Below are 21,721 nucleotides of genomic sequence, written 5' to 3'. Positions count from 1 at the left end.
TCCTAAAAGATGTTAGAAAACAAATACCTTATTGATGGATAAAGAGCTGCAAAGATGATCTGCAGACATGAACAAAGTGACTTCTTAGTAGTTAGATCTCAGTGCTCTCTTTGTAGCAGATTAATGTATTTTATGGTCAGAAGAGGGACCATAACCATCATTTGATCTTCTAACTTTCTACATAGTACGGGCCATAGTACTTCACTCCATAATTCAGTGGGATACTTGCAGAGTAAGGTACTGCTCAACAGGAGTAAGACTGGCAGAATCTGGTCCTCTCCAGTTAGACTAATCGAAGTTCATATTTGATCCTGCAATACAGCTTTGCCTTTAAGATTAGAATGGTAAGTTAATCATTTTTATCCAGTACAATTCCATATAAGATACTTTTAATTAGCACATTTCCCCTTGGCTTTGTTCCTGCTTGAAACTTCTCAACATGTTCTTGACGGCACAATTGGTCTTTATTAATGTCTGACAGCTCAGAGCTGCAGTGAGCTGTTTGCCAGATGTTTGAACTCTGGTGAACTGCTGTTCGCTTGTCAGGCTGGCAATGAGGAGCGAACAAATACCGCGCTACTCAGCGTCTTCCCCCCTGAGCTGCCAGAGAATTTCAAACCGCTTCAAATGCTGGAGCCAAGGGATCTGCTGAGAAAGAATAAGGTATGTTCCTAATGAGATCAGTGAGCCATTACTTTACTTGGAAAGCAACCTTATTTTTTATTTTGTGCCCTGTGTGTGAGAGAGAGAGAACTGAAGGTTTGGCATCAGAGGAACCAAGAAAGGAAGAGACAATAGAGACAGAGAGTGAAAGAGAGAGAGAAAGAGGCCTCAACAGGACAACTCTTTCATGGATTTCCTCTCTTCCTTTAGGCACTGATAAGCAGAGGAGGGAATGGGGTAGGTTTGGACTTGTGTAAAACATTTATAGGTGGGAAGATTTGATTTTGAAGATCAGAAGAGGGAGAGATTATGAGTGAAGCACACACATTAAAAACTTGTCTACTGACAGTGCTTGTGCTGGTGGAGGGCAGGGCTTGGGAACCCTAGGGGTTCTTTCCAGTTTGTCTTTTGTTGCTAAGAGCTCATACTTCAGGTCAGCTATCACGTGCAAGGGTCAGGAGGGTATTCCCCACCCCCAATGTACTCTGGTTGGGTTTTTGTTGTTTGTTTGTTGTTGTTTTGTCTCCTTACTCTGAAACATCAGCAATGATCATGGCTGAAGATGGGATACTGTTCAGAACATTCTCTCTCTCTCTCTCTCTCTCTCTCTCTCTCTCTCTCTCTGCTTAGCTGGTTGATTCTTGCTCAGAGTTTAACTGATTACCATATGTGGGGTCAGGAAGGGATTTCCCCCCAGGTCAGATTGACGGTGACCTTGGGAGGTTTCATCTTCCTCTGTAGCATGGGGTGCAGGTCAATTGCTGGGATTATCTGGGTATATCTCAATCAATTCCTGCCATTGAGGGGGCTTCGGGCATTGTTGCACTTTGGTTCCGTCTATTGTCTGCCTGTAGCACACAATTAGTGTAACCTCCTGTGGGCTATAAAACTTTGGTCTAATTTCAGTTGTTGGGTTTTAATGTGTGCATGCTGGGTACTGTTGGTGGCCTGATGTACAGGAGATCAAACTAGATGATCTGGTGGTTCCTTCTGGCCATAAACTCTATGACAGAGGAATGGAATATTTCTTGTAAAGCTACTTTGAGTTGTCTTTATTTTGAGATTTCTTCCTCAAATAGCTGGAAAAAGTTACCTGATTCATTAAAACATGGAGGGGCAACTTAACCATGGATCTCTAAAAGGATCATCAGTTATTTGAGTAAACCGGACAGGCTAACGCTAAACTCACTGATCTCCATCCTTCCATGTTTAAGATGTGTTAAGTACTAATGTTCTGGAAACTGTGCAGCAAAAGATTGGAAAGTATGTCACAATGTATCAGTTAATATCGCAAGATGACTTGTAGTTACATCTTGGGGAATTTTATCTTGACCACAGGTTGCCATGGAAACTATTGAAGTAAAGGTTAATGAGCAAAAAGGGAACTAATGTTGTTTGGTGTTAGTGTAATGGGGGGGATAGCTCAGTGGTTTGAGCATTGGTCTGCTAAAGCCAGGGTTGTGAGTTCAGTCCTTGAGGGGGCCACAGAGGGATCTGGGGCAAAATCAGTACTTGGTCCTGCTAGTGAAGGCAGGGGGCTGGACTCTATGACCTTTCAGGGTCCCTTCCAGCTCTATGATATGGATATATTATTATATGATACTAATTGCATTGACTACAGTAGGAGTTGGGTCAGGCTTCTTGAGCATATGTTCCTTTAGAGGCTGGTCTTAATGATTGTATGTCTTACTACCATCTCACAGCTAAAAGAGCTCTCCTTTGGTACAGATTTCAGTTTTAGTGTTGAAGTTCCTGTATCAATCATTGAAGATGAGCCTGGTATGAGGCCATGGTTCTTTATATAAAGCAAAGAGTTCTATGGTTTTGGTGCATCTGGGCCCCATTTTGTTTTAATCCAGTGCTGAAATCAGGAAGCCATATTGCTTAATCCATGATTTTATGAAGCCTTGTCAGCGTTAAAAGGATTAAAATTGTGACCGCTCAGTGTTACTACCATATGCTGAGTGTCTCACACTATATTGTTTACACTGCACTGAAGGATACTTGAACAGCATTATGGTTGTAGTCCCCTGGGATGCTCGTGGAAACAAAATGTGTATTTCCTGAGGCTACGCCAGTAAACACAAATTTTAAAAGTGTTCAGCATTGGTATAAACCCAAAGCAAGTAAAATAGGCAATTATTTTATTGGGGATTTGTTTTTCTTTTTATTATGACTTCACTGAAGAATTCAGGCAGAAGAAGGATGACAGGTTGCAAAGTAACAAGGACTCTCTAGTCACAAATACCCAAAATAAAAGCAAAGAAAATGATTGGCAAAGATTGAGGGGTTTTGTTGTTGGCTGTGGTGGGGGTGGGGGTGCGTGTGTGTGTTTGTGTATCTCTATCTCTGCTCTCCTTTCATGTTTATTCCAGTGTGATTTGGAGGCAAAGGGTCCATTTTTCTAGGCACATATCCTTTGTAACAAAGAGAGGAAAGACAGGGTGTAGGGGAAATATTTTTAAATGTGATATTTTTCATTTCAAGATTTGTTTCTTAGTTGGACTTGCAGCAATGTTACGTATTATACATAGCTAAGAAAATGGGAGCTACAGGAAAATTAGGGGGGATACAGCAATAATATGTACCATTTTAAGACAGGAAGGAAAGAGTGCTTTGTCTATCTGATAGCACAAGTAGAAGGGGATATTTTATTGGAATGTTCTTATCTAGATTGGATTTTATCCTGGCTGCCAGTGTTAATACCCCCACTAGAATGAACATTGCAATTGGCCTTGGTTGTACACCTCACTCGATTCTGTGCTGTGACTCCTGGTGGCATAGGGGTGAAGGTGAAAAGTTGGCTTCAAGGAGCTCCTCCCTGTTCTGAACTGCTTCAGGAGCCAGTGCAGTCCCCAACCAACCCACCTAAAATAGAGCACCCAGGAGCTGCTCTACATTGCCACATTACACCACATACACCCAAGATGCCAATGGGCTGCTCTGCAGTATAATGAAGAATCCCTATAGCCACAAGGATTTCTCCACTGGGGCTTACAGGGGACCTTTGTGGTGCATCCTACAGCTGTTTTACATGATGGCTGATCTGGGGGAGTGCTTCCACAGCTTGCCACCACCACAGAAGCATATTGGAGAATCCCTCACATAAATGTGAAGGAAATTTTGAAGCAGGTTTTAAGGAGCTTTGCAAGATGTGCTATGGTTACTATGAGTTCACCTAGTCCAAACTCCATTGATTTTCATAATTATCTGAGAGAGATCAGAAGAAATTGTAAATGGGACTAAGATTTCACCCAGCATCATTTAATCCAGGTTATGCCTGGGCCTAATAACTTGTGTTAATGGGGTAGCTAATTATATATAATCATATAATTATATAATCAATGTATGGTTAATATATTAGGTTTGAGTTGTAGGTTAAAATGGTAAGGTAGAAGCATGTCTTACTGATCAGTGTGTATTAAATATGTAAGTAAGATAAGCTGTAATGCAAGGCCTACAGTTTTTAGATTTATAAGATATGTAGTTTGGCCATAGAAAGCCTCTGGCCTGACACAGGCTGGGATGACTGACTGAGAGATAACCCTGTACTGGTAAAGTGTAAGATTATAGCAAAAGATGTGTTAAGTACTAATGTTCTGGAAACTGTGCAGCAAAAGATTGGAAAGTATGTCACAATGTATCCGTTAATATCGCAAGATGACTTGTAGTTACATCTTGGGGAATTTTAGCTTGACCACAGGTTGCCGTGGAAACTATTTGAAGTAAAGGTTAATGAGCAAAAAGGGAACTAATGAAGTAGCCTATGAAAAATTGGGCACTCCTAAATTAGTGGTGTGTGGATGTATGGAAAAGGAAAAAGGGGTTGGAACCCTTATTCATATGTCAGGTTTCAGAGTAGCAGCCGTGTTAGTCTGTATCCGCAAAAAGAACAGGAGTACTTGTGGCACCTTAGAGACTAACAAATTTATTAGAGCATAAGATGCATCCGAAGAAGTGGGCTGTAGTCCACGAAAGCTTATGCTCTAATAAATTTGTTAGTCTCTAAGGTGCCACAAGTACTCCTGTTCTTTATTCATATGTATGAGCCTTAGTAGGTAAATGTGTACCTCAGGATAAAACTTATTACCCGGCCTCTCTTCTTGGGGGAATGCATGCCAGGATGACAATCACAAATTATAATTGGAAGATAGTGATTGACACTCTGGGGTTCTCCAGCAGGAGATGGAAGATGGGAATGAGACCAGTCATAGGGCTAAACACTTTGCACTCTCTCTCTATCTTCTATTACACTTCGGTGTTTGTGGGATTGTTTATCTGCTTAGAGGATTTGTTAATAAAGGGACTTGTGATAAATTGAAATTGTTTCTCGTGTGCTTCTAGGGTCTCTCATTCTAATGATACAGCACTGATAATATTCCTGATGCTGTAGCCCTCAGGAGACTAAGCCTTTATTGACCATTGCAAGCTAAGACATTAATCAATAATCAGTACCTCAACCAATCAAATAAGGCTACGCTGTGTACAAAAAAATCTTTTCATAAGTACTCTCTGAGCTGAGATATTGTTTCCTTACTTACAGTTTGCAGGCACTCCTGAAGCATCAGCAATTCTTTGTTATAGTTTGCATTGCTCTGGGTCATTTCATTCACTTCCAGCTCTTCAAGGAAGCTGTGTTTAAAAAAAATATGCTCTTGAAGGTGCTTTTTGACTTTCCTAAATTGAAGTGGCCATACAAGTAATAAAAATCTTCTTTAAAATCCTGTTTTCTTAGACTTTTAATTAGCCAGAGCCTGATTACCAACAATACATATCAGAGATGCGATGTATCAGAGTGAATAAATCACATCACAGTGTTTTCTTTTGTGTGTGCCTTGATTTTTATTCTATATCCTTAGGTGCTTAGCTTCAGTTATAATGCATGGGACCTTGTCAGCTGTGTTTTAATTGAAGATCCCTCCTACAGACATCCACAGCAAACCAGATGAAACTGTGTGTGGTAAATGAAGTAATTACGTTCTTGTTTAGTGGAGTTTTGTGTTTTGATAGAGTTTAAAGGAGTTCTAAGGCAATATTATCTTCTCAAAGGCTTCATTTGATCTAGAAGAAAAAATAATTAGCTTATATTATGTAACTTTAATAGCCTCCATGCTTTGCAACAGTCTGGCCATGAAGCTTGTTCTGTTGTTGTTTGCATCAGAATTGTGTTGTATGCTTACCATATCAAGAATGGGTTCTTGCATGCTCTTCAGCACTTTTATATGCCAAGATTACTGGGTACTCTCAAATTTCCTGTATAGATTGGGAATTAACATTTCTAAAACCATTTTGTTTTGAACAATAATAATCTACAGTAACTCCTCACTTAACGTTGTAGTTATGTTCCTGAAAAATGTGACTTTAAGTGAAACGACGTTAAGCTAATCCAATTTCCCCATAAGAATGAATGTAAATGTGGGGGTTAGGTTCCAGGAAAAAAAATTTTTGCCATACAGTACACTACTATATTTGGGAAGTGCCCTTGCCTTACCCCACACAGGCACAGCCCACTGGCACTGGAGACAATAAGGCAGGCAAGGAGGCTGAAGGTGCTGTAGGCTAGGAGAAGCACATTGCACAGCCGCAGTTAGGGGCGGCTCCAGGCACCAGCGCAGCAAGCCGCGGGGGGCGGCATGCCGGTTGCCGTGAGGGTGGCAGTCAGGGCTCAACCCTCAGCCCGCCCACTCCCCCTTCCCTCAGGACCCACCCTTAACCCATCTCTTCTTCCTCCCCCTTTACTCCGCACGCCGCGTCCTCGCTTCCCCCCCCCCCGCCTCCTGCCCGCAGCAATCAGATGCCTTGCGATGTTCAGGGGGCAGGAGGGAGGGAGGAGGAGCGAAGACTCGGCGCACAGGCTCCCCCCCTCCCTCCCCTGCCTCCTTCCCACAGCAATCAGCTAGTTTGCAGCATTTGGAAGGGAGGGGGAGCCTGCGTGCAGAGTCCTCGCTCCACCCCGCTCCCTCTTGAATGCCATAAGCCAGCTGATTGCCGTGGGCAGAAGGTGAGAGGAGGCGGGGAAAGGCACTGATCCGCAGGGTCTGCCGGCGGGTGGGAGGCGCTGTGGGGGGGAGGGTGTAGGGGAGCTAATGTGGGGCTGCCAGCTGTGGACAAAGCAGGCAGCCAAACGATGTTATAGTGAAGCATTGTACAACTTTAAATGGAGCATGTTCTGTAACTGAGCAGGGACATAAGATCAAAACAACTTTAAGTGAGAGGACGTTAAGAGAGGAGTTACTGTACCATGATGCCGTCAAAATTTGACAAAGGTTAGGAAGTTGGTGTGTTGCAACCTTCTTACATTGTTTATAATTATCTCACTAATACCATGTGGTTGCCTCCTCCCCTCATCTGTCATTCATATCTTCTGTTGTCTCTCATCTTAAAGTTTAGATTGTCAACTCTTTTGGGCAATAACTGTCTCTTTATCCAGTGCCCAGCTCCCACAATAAAAATAAATAAATAATAATAATAAATAAATAAAAGCCTATTCCAACCCTAGCCTTTTCTCACACTCCTCTCGTGTATATTAGCTTTAATGTTAGCCTGGACTTCTTGCCAATGCTACTGGTCGCACTCAGGCACCAAGGAAAGAGTGTGTCTGGCAGAATGAAAAGTTTTGTGAGTTAGTTTACCAGCAGGGCAGAGGATTTGCGGCTGTTCTAATTGAAAGGAGCATCGACGTTTGTTTTTTTTCCCCTTCCCTACCCTCCCGTTAGTTTCCGTTAAGTTCTATTGTGCTCTTCCCAATGCAGTTATTATCATCTCAAGATATACAATTTACATAATTGAGGCAGTCCAGCTAATTTTAGGAAAATTACCACTTTGTGGGGAAAAAATAACTTATACAATAATTACGGTGAAGATGTTCTGCTTTGTGTCAGGAACAGTGAAATTAGTGGGTTTAAAAATTAAGAACAAGGGCCACAAAGCTCTCAGTGGCATTTTTAAAATAAGAGTGAAGACTGTTAAGAAACAGCTTTGCATGTTAATCACAGTAGTTGGGAACATTTCATGTTAAGATATACGATTTTCAACATTGTTAAAAGAAATATTGAAAGAAGGAAATTGATTTTTTTACAGTAAAATTTACCTGTCATGTAGTAAGATAAGTTACCACTATATGTGTCCATTAAAGAAGATGATTATATGAAAAGTCACATACCAAGGAGAAAGAAATGTTAAGTCCATGTTGACTTCATCCAGGATTTATACAATCTATTTCAATTCAAGAAACCAAGGTTATAAGTGGTTTTCTTCTTATTAATATTCCATTCAAATATATATAATATCCATGTCTCACAGAATAAAAGAAAATTATAGTACAGATTGGAAAATGTATCACTGAAAAAGAAAGGCTTTTGGAAACTTATGTCCAAAAAATAAAAAACTAGAGATTGTGCAAGTCATAATGGACCATGCTGCATGATGGGAACAGAAAAGCACAGATAAAAGCTATAGAGTAGATACTAGAGTTGTGAGAACCAGTATGGTTAAAATAAAAACAGACCTGGGGTGTATCTGGAACTTGGAGCTGTGCTTTGCCAAGCAATGCAGGGTCTGAGTTTTGAACAATGCTCAATTCTCAGCTGCTGTTTTCTCTTAGATTTATTATTTGTTATTTCTGTTACAGTAGCCTAGGGCTTAAATTCAGCCAGCGCTGTCCAGAGCGGAAATCCGATAAATACTTCAAAACCACATGGCTGAAGCCCTGAGCCCCAGTGTGCTCCATGGGGCTAAAGCCCCAAGACCCTACACCCTGCAGTTGAAGCCCGGAGTCCCAAATGGGGGGCAGGCATGGTGAGCTCCAGGAAATACTCTATACGAATTTAAGCCCTGCAGTAGCCGCATTGTGCTAGGCACTGTACAAACACATAGTAAGTTACAGTGCCTACCTGAAAGAGTTTACAGTCTAAATAGATAAGACAGACAAAGGTGGGCAGGGGAAACAAGTAAAGTGATGTGCCGAAGGCAAAGCCAGGAATAGAACTCATGTTTTCTCAGTCCCAATCCAGGTTCCTACCCACACTGTCTCTCAGTACATGCTCTTTTATGTAATAACACAGGTTGGAATGATTTTTTTCCTCTTATTAAATTATGCTGCACACCAAATGTTAGCAAGGGACATAAAATTCAGAACTTCCTGAGCACACACCCAAAAGCATGCACCCAAACAACTCAAGCTAATGGTGAATCTCCTCAATTAACATCAGCTGTTAACATTATAAGGCCTACTGCACACAATTTAATGGTTGTGTTTATGTCCAGTAGAGGACAGTCACACACAGCCAGTTCATTATAATGTGTTTTTTTTTAATATCCCAGTTGTTGCTCTCATACAGACATGGCATAATTTCTGTGTATATATATTTTAATTATACTAATGAGAAGGGAAAGCCAGTTTCAAGTTCTCTAGGATCATCTGTTCTTCCCCCTCTATGGTTATCCAGATAGCTTCACTGTTTTCTTCTTCAGACAGAACACATACTATGATGTCCCCATTATCACTACACAACAAATTTCACATACCCTTGGCCTTTCCTGTTAATAAAAGCTTGTGTTTTATATATAGCCACATATTTAGTCCTGGATTCCCATAGTGTGATCAGCAGGCTGTCAAAGTATTGCCCATTTTCCAGTGAGAGAAATATGTTTTTATTTCATCATATTAAGATAAACAGAAAACCTTTCCCAGATTCTAGGCATTCCTGACAGATAACTACAAATACAACCCCTCTAGGACAAAACCCACAGCAAAGGGTCAACTTTTTTTCTACAAAAAGGAAGTAAGTCCACAAGACAAAATTTCCTTTCCTGAGCACCAACAAACTCCTAATCCAAGCCCCATCTGAACCATCCAGGGCTTCCTAAGCACCTTCCGAAATAGGTATACTTGCAGCATATCTTTAAATGTTAAACTTTTGGCTATTTCCAACCAAGCTGGGGAGTGAATTCCAAGTCAAGAAACCCTTTTCAAAAATGCCCTGTTAGCAGCCACCTCTCTTATATATCAAGGGAGCTTCATGTTGCTTGCCCCTGCTGATCACATGTAGGCAGGTTCAAGCCATTTAGAACTGTAAGAGTCAGCGTTAATTCTTTAAACTCCTTCCAGAAACTAACTGGCAACTGATGCCGATTCTGGCAAGACACACTGTCTAACAAGCAGACTGCTGCCTTCTGCACAAGCTTCCATTTCTAAGCCCTGGTCTACACTACGAATTTAGGTCAAATTTAGCAGCGTTAGGTCGATTTAACCCTGCACCCGTCCACACAACCAAGCCTGTTTTGTCGACTTAAAGGGCTCTTAAAATCGATTTCTGTACTCCTCCCCAGCGAGGGATTTAGCGCTAAAATTGACCTCACTGGGTCGAATTTGGGGGTAGTCTGGACGCAATTCTACGGTATTGGCATCCGGGAGCTATCCCAGAGTGCTCCATTGTGACTGCTCTGGACAGCACTCTCAACTCAGATGCACTGGCCAGGTAGACAGGAAAAGCCCTGGAACTTTTGAATTTCATTTCCTGTTTGGCCAGCGTGGCGAGCTGATCAGCACAGGTGACCATGCAGTCCTACTGCACCGTCTTCTTCACCAGTGGAGAACCTCAATTACCATAAAGCTCACTCCACTCCACCAAGCTGTCAAAGTCCGGCAGCGGCAGCAGCTCGCTCAGCCAGACAGTGCGCCAGGTGCCACTCAGCCTCAGCACACTGCAGCCGGGGAGCGTCCGGCCAGCCCAGCCCCATGCCGCTCAGCCGGGGAGTGCCCAGCTCAGCCCCACACCTGCACGTGGCATGGACTCTCGGGCCCTCTTTCCGCAACTCCCCCCGCCGCACACCTTTTAGCCTTCCTGCCAGGCTCCTCTCCCCCCCAGCATTCGTCACTGCTCCACGCCATGTCTGAGCAGCCCCTGGCCTCCCACAGCTCCCCACACCAAGTCGCTTGCAGCAGCCCCCTTCCCAAGTTGTGTTGTGTTGGGGGGGGGGGATTAGCTCTTTATTCCCTGCTCTCACTCTTCATTCTCAGTCACACGTGCCCTCCCCACCCAATGCTATCCTGGCTCTCCCCCGCTTTTCTATCACAAGTGTTTTCCCCACCTCCCCCCATGCCACAACATGGCCACTTTTTAAATCTCATTCACAATCGTCCTCAAGTGGAAGATTGCCTGTATCCCCCCTCTCCGAAACACACTTTCCACTTCGCTCCCCCCCCATACTTCGTCCCTTACCCTTCAGCCCTTTCCCCAAAAACGTCTTGCTCCACATCGCAACACTCGGCTTCTCATTCTCACCACACACCCCTCCACTGGACTGCTCTACTTATCCCCACATTTCCCTTCTTATCCCATTTCTCCACGGCTACCTTTCGGTGTGGAAATGCCACCCTGATTATCAATCTTTTGCCTCATCCAAGTCTGAGCCTCCTTAACACATTTTCATAGCGTGTGAATTGTTTGGAATTAGTGGGGTGGGTGGCGCATGAAGAACGCAGTTGTCCTTCCTGGATTTTCTACTGCTGATTTAAGATTTCTGCATGGCTTTTGGAGCCCTTCAGTCGCTGGGTTGGTGGTTATCTACTGCATCTATTTACTTTGGCAGTGCAGCTTTTGGCTCAGGCAGCTCAGCTGGTAGATTTCATGTTCATAACGCTCGACTTGACAGATACTCATACATTTGGTTGCTCTGCGTTAGCAGTATAGTTATATATTCAATACGGACACAATACGGACACAAAAGGTATTAGTTCATAAAGGTTTATTTTTACAGGAGTGGCTTATCTTTAAAGGTGGAAAAACAGAAGTTCCCTAAAGAAGACTGGACTAAAAAACAACTGACGTTGTGACTCTTGGTTACCAACAGTGTTTTACCGGTCAGATAAAAAATAAAAAAGTTCTGACAATAGAGTTGGTATTCTGTGAGATTTTATTCTTACTGTTTTAGCTTTCGGAATGTATCTATTTAAAAATATCGTCTCTTTCAAAGCCAAAGTGAAATATCAACTGTTTGAAACCCGAAACTCTAGACACACAACTGAATAGCCTTTCCTTGGAGCCTCTAAAAACAGCTGATGCAAATGAAATGGGGTTTGTAAGCAGCACCCAGGACACAACAGCAGCAGTGATGGTGAGCTGAGCTGAGCGGGCTCCATGCTTGCTGTGGTATGGCGTCTGCATGGGAAACATGCGCGAAACGATGGTCTGCCGTTGCTTTCATAGAGGGAGGGGCAACTGACGACATGTACCCAAAACCACCCGCGACAATGTTTTTGCCCCATCAGGCATTGGGAGCTCAACCCAGAATTCCAATGGGCAGCAGGGTCTGTGGGAACTGTGGGATAGCTACTCACAGTGCAACGCTCTGAAAGTCAATGCTAGCCACGGTACTGTGAATGCACTAATGCGCTAAGTGGGGACATACACAATCGACTGTACAAAATCGCTTCCTAAAAATCGACTTCTATATATTCAGCCTAATTTCGTAGTGTAGACATACCCTTAGTTGATTTTAAGGTGTGATGCCATGTAGACTGCATTGCAATAGTGTGATCTTGAAGATGATTATAGATGATGGTAGCAAGGTCCAGGCCAGAGAGAGACTACTGTTACATGCAGTGTACAAATCCTTTCCTGCAGTAAAATCAGGAAGTAGTTACAGACTTCATACATTATTTTATTAGTCATGCAATGCTGTAGAGTTCTTTGCTACTGTTTCCATTGAAAACTCCACCTCTATTCACCTCTGAAAGCCAGCGTTGCTGAATAGTTTAGCTGTAAAACTTACTAGACAAAACAGTCATACAATTAATCCTCATTCAAATACATCATGAGACTGAAAACTCAAACCAAACCAAATTTCAAACAATTTTTTCCAAGTCTACATTTTATAATCTATACTTCTCTTTCTTTGGTTTTGTAATGAATAAATGTTAAATGCTATATTTTTTCCTGTGTAAACACAGAGAGAGTCTTCTGAATAGTACATAGACTCTTCATGCTGAAAAATACCATATTCTGTGGGTGACCCTACTAAAGTCAATGGGACCACTTATGAAATAAGGTTATATCAGATAGGACTAAATGCATCAGAATCTGGTCTAAATGTAGCAGTACAATGCCTTTTATTCAACTGATGGTTAATCTGATCTTTTATCTAATTTGATCCAATCATTCAAATGACAAATAACACGTCTACCTTTAAAGCAGGTGTTACTGTGTAATTTGTTCACTGGGTAGAAAAAGATGCTATATTTTAATTAGTTAAGAAGGGTCACCTATGTGGATGAAACAGGGAAAAAAAGCTTTTGTGATTAGCGTTGTGTTATTTAGACATTATTAGCGACAAATTTCTAGACCTTATAAGATCTTGACCTTATAAGTAGTGGTGTGTAGTGTGCAAGCTGCAATATGCACTTCAGTTAATCACATGAATGTGATCACCTGCTTATTTCAGCCAAAGTGACAGGAATGGATTAGATCCAAATAAGAGGAAGGCTGCTATGTATCTAAATGTTTCAATACTTACTGATTGGCTCACTTCAAGACAACACTCTAAAATGAAATGAAAATATAGAGAAGGCTGTGAGAAAGGAAAAAAAATAGGAGAGGACTGGGACATCAAAGCAGTTTTAGCTCTCTTTCATTTTTTTATTATATTATATTATATTATATTATATTATATTATATTATATTATATTATATTATAGGTGAAATTTACCCTTGTGCAGCAATGGTATAAACTTATGGAATTACACCAGGGATGAATTTGGTCCTATATGCCATATATGGATAGGCAGTGAGTATACGTAGTTAGAGAATATCCCAGCGAATACGCTGAAGAGCCTGTGGCAGATACTACTTCCCGTAACTAACTTGAAAAAACAAATACAGAGTAATTTGGTAGAAAAGCACCAATCACAGTTTAGAATTCTAGTGTAAAATGTTGCAGAAAAGTTCACTATAGAAGAATAACAAATAGCGTTCCCAGCCGCAGGGACTTTGGAAGAACTGAGTCAGGCAGTGGAATGAGATTGGATGAAGGCTACAGAACTCCTTATAAGACTATAACATACCAGTGTTGGTATAGTTGTGTTGGTCCCAGGATATTAGAGAGACAAGGTGGGTGAGGTAATATCTTTTATTGGACCAATTTCTGTTGGTGAGAGAGACAAGCTTTCAAGCTACACAGAGCTCTTCGTCAGGTCTGGGAAAGGTACTCAGAGTATCACAGCTAAATATAAGATGGAACGGATTCTTTAGCATAAGTAGTTACCATATATTTTAAGGGCTTGTCTACACCACACAGCTTTTAGCAACCAGGCTGCCTTGTCGCTAAAAGCTGTATGGTGTAGACAAGCCCTTAAAATATATGGTAACTACTTACGCTAAAGAATCCGTTCCATCTTATATTTAGCTGTGATACTCTGAGTACCTTTCCCAGACCTGTGTCAGCCTTGTCGCTAAAAGTCAGCATGTGTAAACGCTCTTTGTCAGTACTTTGTCCGCACTTTTGCAGAAAAAATACTTCCAGCCCCGCAAGCGGCATTAGCTTTGTCAGCAGGAGAGCACTCCTGTGGACAAAGCTGCGTTCACACAGCCACTTGCATTGGCAAAACGTTTGTCTTTCGTGGGAGGGCTTTTTTAAGTACCTGTGAAAAACAAAAGTTTTGTCGACAACTTTGCAGTGTAGATATACCCTAAGGGACCATTCAAGGTGAAGTGGCCCATTAACAACTCTGTAGTCACAGGAGAAAAAGGGGAAGGGGGGCTAAGTGGGCTACAGAGTGTTGTAATAAACCATAAATCCAGTGTCTCTATTAAGACTATGACCACAACTTCAGCAACCACCACCCATCCATCAAACTCTCTCTAGAACACTCCCACACCAGCTTCAAATTCCTGGACACCACAATCAGCTTCAGCAATGGAACCCTACAGACAACTACATAAGAGAAACCTTCATAGTTGCAGTAACCATCATAAACATATCAAGAAAACTGTGATCTACATCCAGGTACTCGGATACCAGAGAATATGCTGCAAGGAGAAAGTCCAGGATATACACCTTAATGCACTTAAAACTGCCTTCACCAAACAAGGACACTCCATCAGATAAGTAGATTGCTTCATGGAATGTGTCACCCAAATAACATGAGAGAACATGATTCAGTACAGAAACCCCCCCACCTCCAACTGCACACCTCTTGTGGTCACCTACCACAGCACTGGAACCCATGCCAGCTATCATTAAGCAATTACAACCTATACTGGATGTGGACCACATCCTGAAAGAAATCTTTCCTGTACCACCTCTTCTGGTCTTCAAACACCCTCCCCCCTCACCCCCCGCCTCCCCTGCACACACACACACCCCTGTCCAAGCTCATCATAAGAAGCAAGCTCCTCACAGATCAGGACTCACCAACTAGAACAACAGTCGCAATACCTGAAGACACATCTCCAGTGCTACAATGATCAATACTCCCCACAACACAAGATCTGTGGTCCTATACATGCCTATCACAACATGCAGCATATCTCATCCAGTGCACTAAATGCCCCAGTAACAACTATGTGGGTGAAACCAGACAATTACTACAGTCTTGAATGAACTCACACAGAAAAATAATAAAAGACCATGGCTGAACACTTTCCACAAAATGATTGCTCTATTTTGGACCTCTCAGTCCTCGTTCTCAAAGGAAACCTACACAAAACCTTCAAAAGACAAGCTGGGAGCTTAAATGTATAGCTTTGCTAGATACTAAACATCATGGTATTATTACAACAATCTGTAACCCCTTTTTTCGTCCTATGACAGCAGAGTGTTAACAGGCCACTTCACCTTGAATGATCCCTTAACATATGTGGTAATTACTTATGCTAAACTATTTATCTGTAAAAAGAACAGGAGTACTTGTGGCACCTTAGAGACTAACAAATTTATTAGAGCATAAGCTTTCGTGGGCTACAGCCCACTTCTTCGGATGCATTATTTATCTGTGACACTCTTGGAGTATCTTTCCCAGAGCTGACGAAGAGCTCTGTGTAGCAGCTCAAAAGCTTGTCTCTTTCACCAACAAAAGTTGGTTCAGTAAAGGCTATTACCTCACCCATCTTGCCTCTATAACATTCCAAAGTAATCATCTCCCATCCTAACTGAATGATTGACAACTGCAGATAAAGCAGCAGTTAAAGTCAAGCCTTCTTGGTTATTGCCTCAGATTAGCCATCAAGAGGAAATAGCAGATCTTTTTTTGGCATTCACCTGTCTTAAAACCCTGCCTACTTTGCCCAGAAACTCTGCTGAGCATTAGCTTTGTAATTCAGACTAATATTTACTTTAATCTTCTTTTCAAATGAGTTTTCCCACTTCTCCATACTTCACTCTCAAATGCAATCTGCTGATTATATTTTGGATAAATCTACTGAACTCTTGTTCCCCATAGCAGGGAAGTATTTGTTTTATGTACAGGTATTCTTTTGCTTGGTAATTCAATTAGCAAAATGCAAAAGCAGTTTACATTATACATCAGTTTCTACCATTTGGAATTAGTGACAGATTATCGAGCCCTGTTCTGTGAAAATTCATTTCATGCAAGATGTTGCACGCAGTGTCCTCCTACAAACTTCTATAATCGGTCTTAATGTATTTGATGTAAGTGAGTACAACCTTGTAACATATGGTTTAAGGCCTTTTTACATAACCTCCTTCTTGCTGATGCATTTTGAAAATAGCTCTAGGGGGACAATCTGGATAAGCTATGGCTAAGTGCTGCAGTTTGATACAAATCCTCGTGTTTACCCCGTAAGCACTGAACAGTTTGATTTCCTGTCTATCTAGTGTTGATTAGTGTTACAAATGGAATACAGTGATAACTCTATATTGCAGAGAATAACTTCTAGCCTAAAAGGGCTAGTTACCCAATTCTAGTCTTAGGGCTTTTTACATCAGGGATGTCTGCACCAGCATAACTACAGTAAGGTACCTACACCAGTTCAAGTCCCCAAGGCAGAAGGGCTGCGATGGTGCAAAGAGGGGCTTGCACTGATGCAATTTGCCACCTACTAGTGGCAGCCTAGCTTAATTTGGGAAGAGGGGGGCAGAGGCAATTCTTCTATTACTAAGACAGAGCAAACTGCCAACTAATAAGAAAAAGCACGTTAAAAAAAATTAATTACATTAAATTTAGATATAGGTTTAAATTTCAAAATTGGGTTCACCAAACTTGATGTGGTTTTGTGGACCCTGAGTATTGTAGCACCCACTTTCTTGGAGTAATTAGTTCTGGGGACATTTTTTTAGTGGATCCTCTCTTGTATGGAGCCAAAACAAAACCAGTTCCCACTGGTTTGTAAAACCTCTGAAGGTTAGACATCCCTACTTTAACACGAACCCCTTTGCCAAGTGATGACATATTTTGTGGCCTTGCAGATCAATTCCCTGTTTGGAGCAGAAATTGAGCATCAAGTATTTTCTTAGTTCTGTTTGTTTATTTTCAAATTATGCACTAGTCCTGTTCCCTGGATCAGTGGTGGTAACAAATGGCACAAAGGAAACTTGCTATTACACAGGCCACAGGTTAGGCACCTCTGCCCTGTCCCAAGTAAACACCTGCCTTGTGTTGAAGGGTATGTCTATACAGCAAAGAGAAACCCGTGGCTGACCTGTGCCAGCTGCCTCGGGCTCAGGCTGTGGGGCTGTTTTATTGCTGTGTAGACTTTAGAGCTTGGGCTGGAGCCTGGGCTCTGGGATCCTCCCACCCCTCAGGGTCCTAGAGCTCAGGCTCCAGCCCAAGCCCAGAAGTCTACACAGCGATGAAACAGCCTCACAGCCTGAGGCCTGCGAGCCCAAGTAAGCTGGCACAGGCCAGCCATGGGTTTTTCTTTGCTGTGTAGATATACCCTTAGTATCTCTCTAGGACAGCATTTCTCAAATGCATCCACTGTTGCCACATGCCGTCACCAGGGTCTTTTCTTGCGTCCACAGCCTCCTGGGCAGTGACCGGGACTGGGGGGTTGGGGGAGGAGGAGGTGGCGAAGCAGTGGATTGGGCCCTGTCCCACTCTGGAGCCACAAACACTAGAGGAACAGGCAGCCAGTGAGTTCCGCACCTTCCCAGGGGCAGTGAGGCAGGCTCCGGTCCTGGCGCTTCAGGTTCCAGCTGTCGACCTTGGCCGCACGGCGGCAGATGCCGATCCCCAGCTCACCACCACCACCACCTTGCATTGCCCCTGGCCCCTGCTGCCTCCCTACTTACCTCCCCATCTTGGGCTTAATTTGTCCCCTGGTGTGCTAGGGTTGAGTAAGTCTGCTGTGGAAATTGATATTTGTATGTTTGTTAATATCACTTTTCCCATCCTCCCAGCTAGCTAGTAAGTCTGCTGTGAAAAGTGATATTAACAAACATACAAATATTACTTTTCGCAGCAGCAGACTTGCTAGCTAGCAGGTCTTTAAAAAAAAAAGCAACCAAAAAGCAAAAGAAACAACAACAAAAGACAAGAATGTGCAAAGCACCTTATTTGTGTTCCTATTCTGTGTAGGTCCAGTAAAGAATAGAGACAACTGCACATTACTTTTATTATTGAGTCTGCAAAAAAGAAAAAACTCTTCATAAAGAAATTACAATGATTTGGACATCGATATGTGCATATTTATTTGTTTTGCTTAAAGTTAATTAAGTATTTTAGTAAAAATTGTCAGAGCAGCCACCAGCCATTGGTGGCCGCACTCTGAGGCCACCGAAAAATTTGTTATGAGAACCCCTGCTCTAGGGTCTCAAACCAATCTGAAAGATTTCAGAGTGGCAACTCTGTCCACATATCTATTCAAGGGACACCATCATAGGACCTAATCACATCAGCCACACCATCAGAGGCTCATTCACCTGCACATCTACTAATGTAATATATGCCATCATGTGCCAGCAACGCCCCTCTGCCATGTACATTGGCCAAACCAGACAGTCTCTACAAAAAAGAATAAATGGACACAAATCAGACGTCAAGAATTATAACATTCAAAAACCAGTCAGAGAACACTTCAACCTCCCTGGTCACACAATTACAGACCTAAAAGTCGCAAAACTCCAACAAAAAAACTTCAAAAACAGACTCCAACAAAAAATTGCTTAATTGGAATTAATTTGCAAACTGGACACCATTAAATTAGGCTTGAATAAAGACTGGGAGTGGATGGGTCATTACACAAAGTAAAAACTATTTCCCCATGTTATTTTTCCCCTACTGTTACTCACACCTTCTTGTTAACTGTTTGAAATGGGCCATCCTAATTATCACTACAAAAGCTTTTTTTCTCCTGCTGATAATAGCCTACCTTAATTGATTAGTTTCATTAGAGTTGGTATGGCAACACCCATTTTTCATGTTCTCTGTGTATATATATCTTCCTACTGTATTTTCCACTGCATACATCTGATGAAGTGGGTTTTAGCCCACGAAAGCTTATTCCCAAATAAATTTGTTAGTCTCTAAGGTGCCACAAGTACTCCTGTTCTTTTTTCAATCTGAAAGACTAACTCTAATCTTTCTTCCCCAGTCCCTGAGCTTTTCACCTTAGGGCTTGTGTTCACATGCAGCACTACAGCTACAACCACTGCAGCGCTTTAGCGAAGATGCTCCTATGCAGTGATGAGCTCCCAAAATCCTAAGAACCGGTTTCCTACCAGGTCCTCGGCGGCACTTCGGCGGCGGCAGGGGGGGTCTTCACTCACTCCGGATTTTCGGCGGAATTTCCGCAGAAGGTACTTCACCCGGAGCGAGTGAAGACACACACCCCCACCACCGATGTGCTGCCAAAGACCCGGTAGGGAACCGCGCGGTGAATACAAGCCCCACGTGCCTGTCTCCTGCCCCACCACCCATCCGACCCCAACCCACGTCCTGCCCCCGACTGCCCCCCTCAGAACCTGCAACCCATCAACCCGCCCCGCTCCTTGTCCCCTGACCACCCCCTCCCAAGACCCCCCACCCTAACTGCCCCTCCAGGACCCCACCCCCTACCCAACTCGCCCTGCTCCCTCTCCCCTGACTGCCCCATCCCCATCCACCACCACCCCGACAGATCCCCAGAACTCCCATGCCTACCCAACCCCCCCCCCCCCGTTCCTCCGTCCCCTGACCGCCCCCCCCCCGAGCCTCTGCCCCCTCCAATCGCTCCCTGCCCCTTATCCAACCCACCCCTCCTCCCAGCCCTGGCCTGGCCCAGCCCCCTTACCATGCTACTGTGTAAGGATGCCGCGCGGCCGCTGGAGCTCAGCCCCACCCCCTTACCATGCCACTCAAAGTGGCAGGAGCTGCAGAGCTGCCCAGAGCGCTGGCGCCGGCAGCGCTGCGCGCTGGGGCTCTGCAAGGGGCTGGGAGAGCCTCCCCAGGTGGGAGCTCAGGCGGGCCGGGCAGGACGGTCCCGCGGGCCGGATGTGGCCTGCGGACCAGAGTTTGCTCACCCACCCCTTTAGGAACCAGTTCTACACCGGCTTCTAAATTTAACAACCGGTTCTTGTGAACCAGTGCAAACCGGCTGCAGCTCACCACTGCTCCTATGCCTTGTCTTTCTCATATCCTGGGACTGCAAACATAAATACTAATTGTCATTTTTCACAGCATCAGGTATTCAGAACATTATGAGCCTCCTGGTTTTTTAACTTAAAAGTTCCTGAGGTAAGGAAAATGGATTTACCTCTCCTTTAAGGGAGCCAACAGGGCTTTTGAATATTACAGCATTCAGAGACATTTATGCACAGTGGCAGCCAAATGTGAAGTGTTAAAAGGTTGCATTGGGGCCAATACAGAAGCAATTTGGTATGCAGATTATTTGCAGGGGCGCTGCAGTTTTTCATGTGTTTGATACATCGCTTTGGGATGCTGGGGTGAAAATTACACATCTTTTAAGAATTTTAAACTGACTTCTCTTGCATTCTAATTTTTAGTAGAATTCATTGCTGAAATACTAGCTATGATTGGAATTTCTTTATCCTGTGTGTGGGGGAGGGCGGGTTTCTTAGGATTCCAAATCTTCGTGACACCAATATCCTGTTATTACTGGAATCTAAATATTCATGTGATGAAATACAGTTAGTGTAATTATTAACAATCTGTGATCTTTAACAGTGAGACTGCAGCTTTTGGAAGACATTTGATTTTGATGTGAAATGCCACAAGCTGAACAAATGCTCCAGAGCAGAAAAATAAAGTAAGCTTTCTTCCTTTCTCATTGCTTGTCCCACTCTGTTCTGCTGGCAATGCTCACTTTTAAAAGAGTAATTCAGAGAGCTGTGGTTCATTATTTTTCACCTATAACTATTACAAATATGAGTTTTGGGGTCAGATGTATTTGAAATCAGGATTCATTTAAAAATAGAGGATAAAAGAATGTCTTTTAGTGGTCAATACAGGGGACGGAGTCAGGTATCCTAGGCATGGTCTACACCTAAAACTTAAATGAACCTAGTTGTGTCAGTCAGGGATGTGTGAAAAATTCACACCCCTGAGACACATAGTTAAGCTGACCGAAGCCTCCATGTAGACACCAGTTACACTGCTCTGTGGATGGAAAAATTCTTCTATTGATTTAGCTACTAGCTCTTAAGAGGGTGGATATAATTCAGCAATGGAAAAACCCTTTCCATCATTGTAGTCAGTGCCTACACTAGAGTACTATAGCGGGATAGCTGCCACACTGAGGCTGTACTGCTGCAGAGTGTGTAGTGTACATACCCCTACTTTCTATTCATGATTTTGACCTAGGCTTTGTCTTCACTGCTAAAAAAACAGGTGTGTTTTTACCACAGAATGATTAACAAGTGTTAGTTATCCCTCTGTAAAATCCCAGTGGAGACAAGGCCCTGTAGTTTTCCTGTGAGATAAACTAGGCAAGAACGCCATCGGCGGTGGTACAATGCTGATCTGCCTAGCTACTTGTGGTAACTACAGGAGCCTTGTCTCCATTAGGATTTTACAGCAGGATAGCTAAAGCATGTCAGCTATTTCACTGTAAAAAAAAACGCCTTTTATGCTAGTGAAAGATATAGCCCAAGCCTCTTAATT

At 43.0% G+C, this 21,721-nt stretch overlaps 1 long non-coding RNA gene across 1 annotated transcript in view; it reads left to right on the top strand.

Annotated features, from left to right (window-relative positions):
* Positions 1-506: 506 nt before the first annotated feature.
* Positions 507-21,721, top strand: part of LOC101951907 (uncharacterized) — a 57,201-nt gene continuing 35,986 nt past the window's right edge. The window contains exons 1-2 of the long non-coding RNA XR_256605.5: positions 507-663; positions 20,786-20,867. This is a non-coding gene — a long non-coding RNA (uncharacterized LOC101951907). The remainder of the gene's footprint in view (positions 664-20,785; positions 20,868-21,721) is intronic.

This window comes from Chrysemys picta, chromosome 4 (genome assembly GCF_011386835.1).
Source record: "Chrysemys picta bellii isolate R12L10 chromosome 4, ASM1138683v2, whole genome shotgun sequence".
In the NCBI taxonomy this organism is placed as follows: domain Eukaryota; kingdom Metazoa; phylum Chordata; order Testudines; family Emydidae; genus Chrysemys; species Chrysemys picta.
This window is presented reverse-complemented; position numbering and strand designations above follow the sequence as displayed.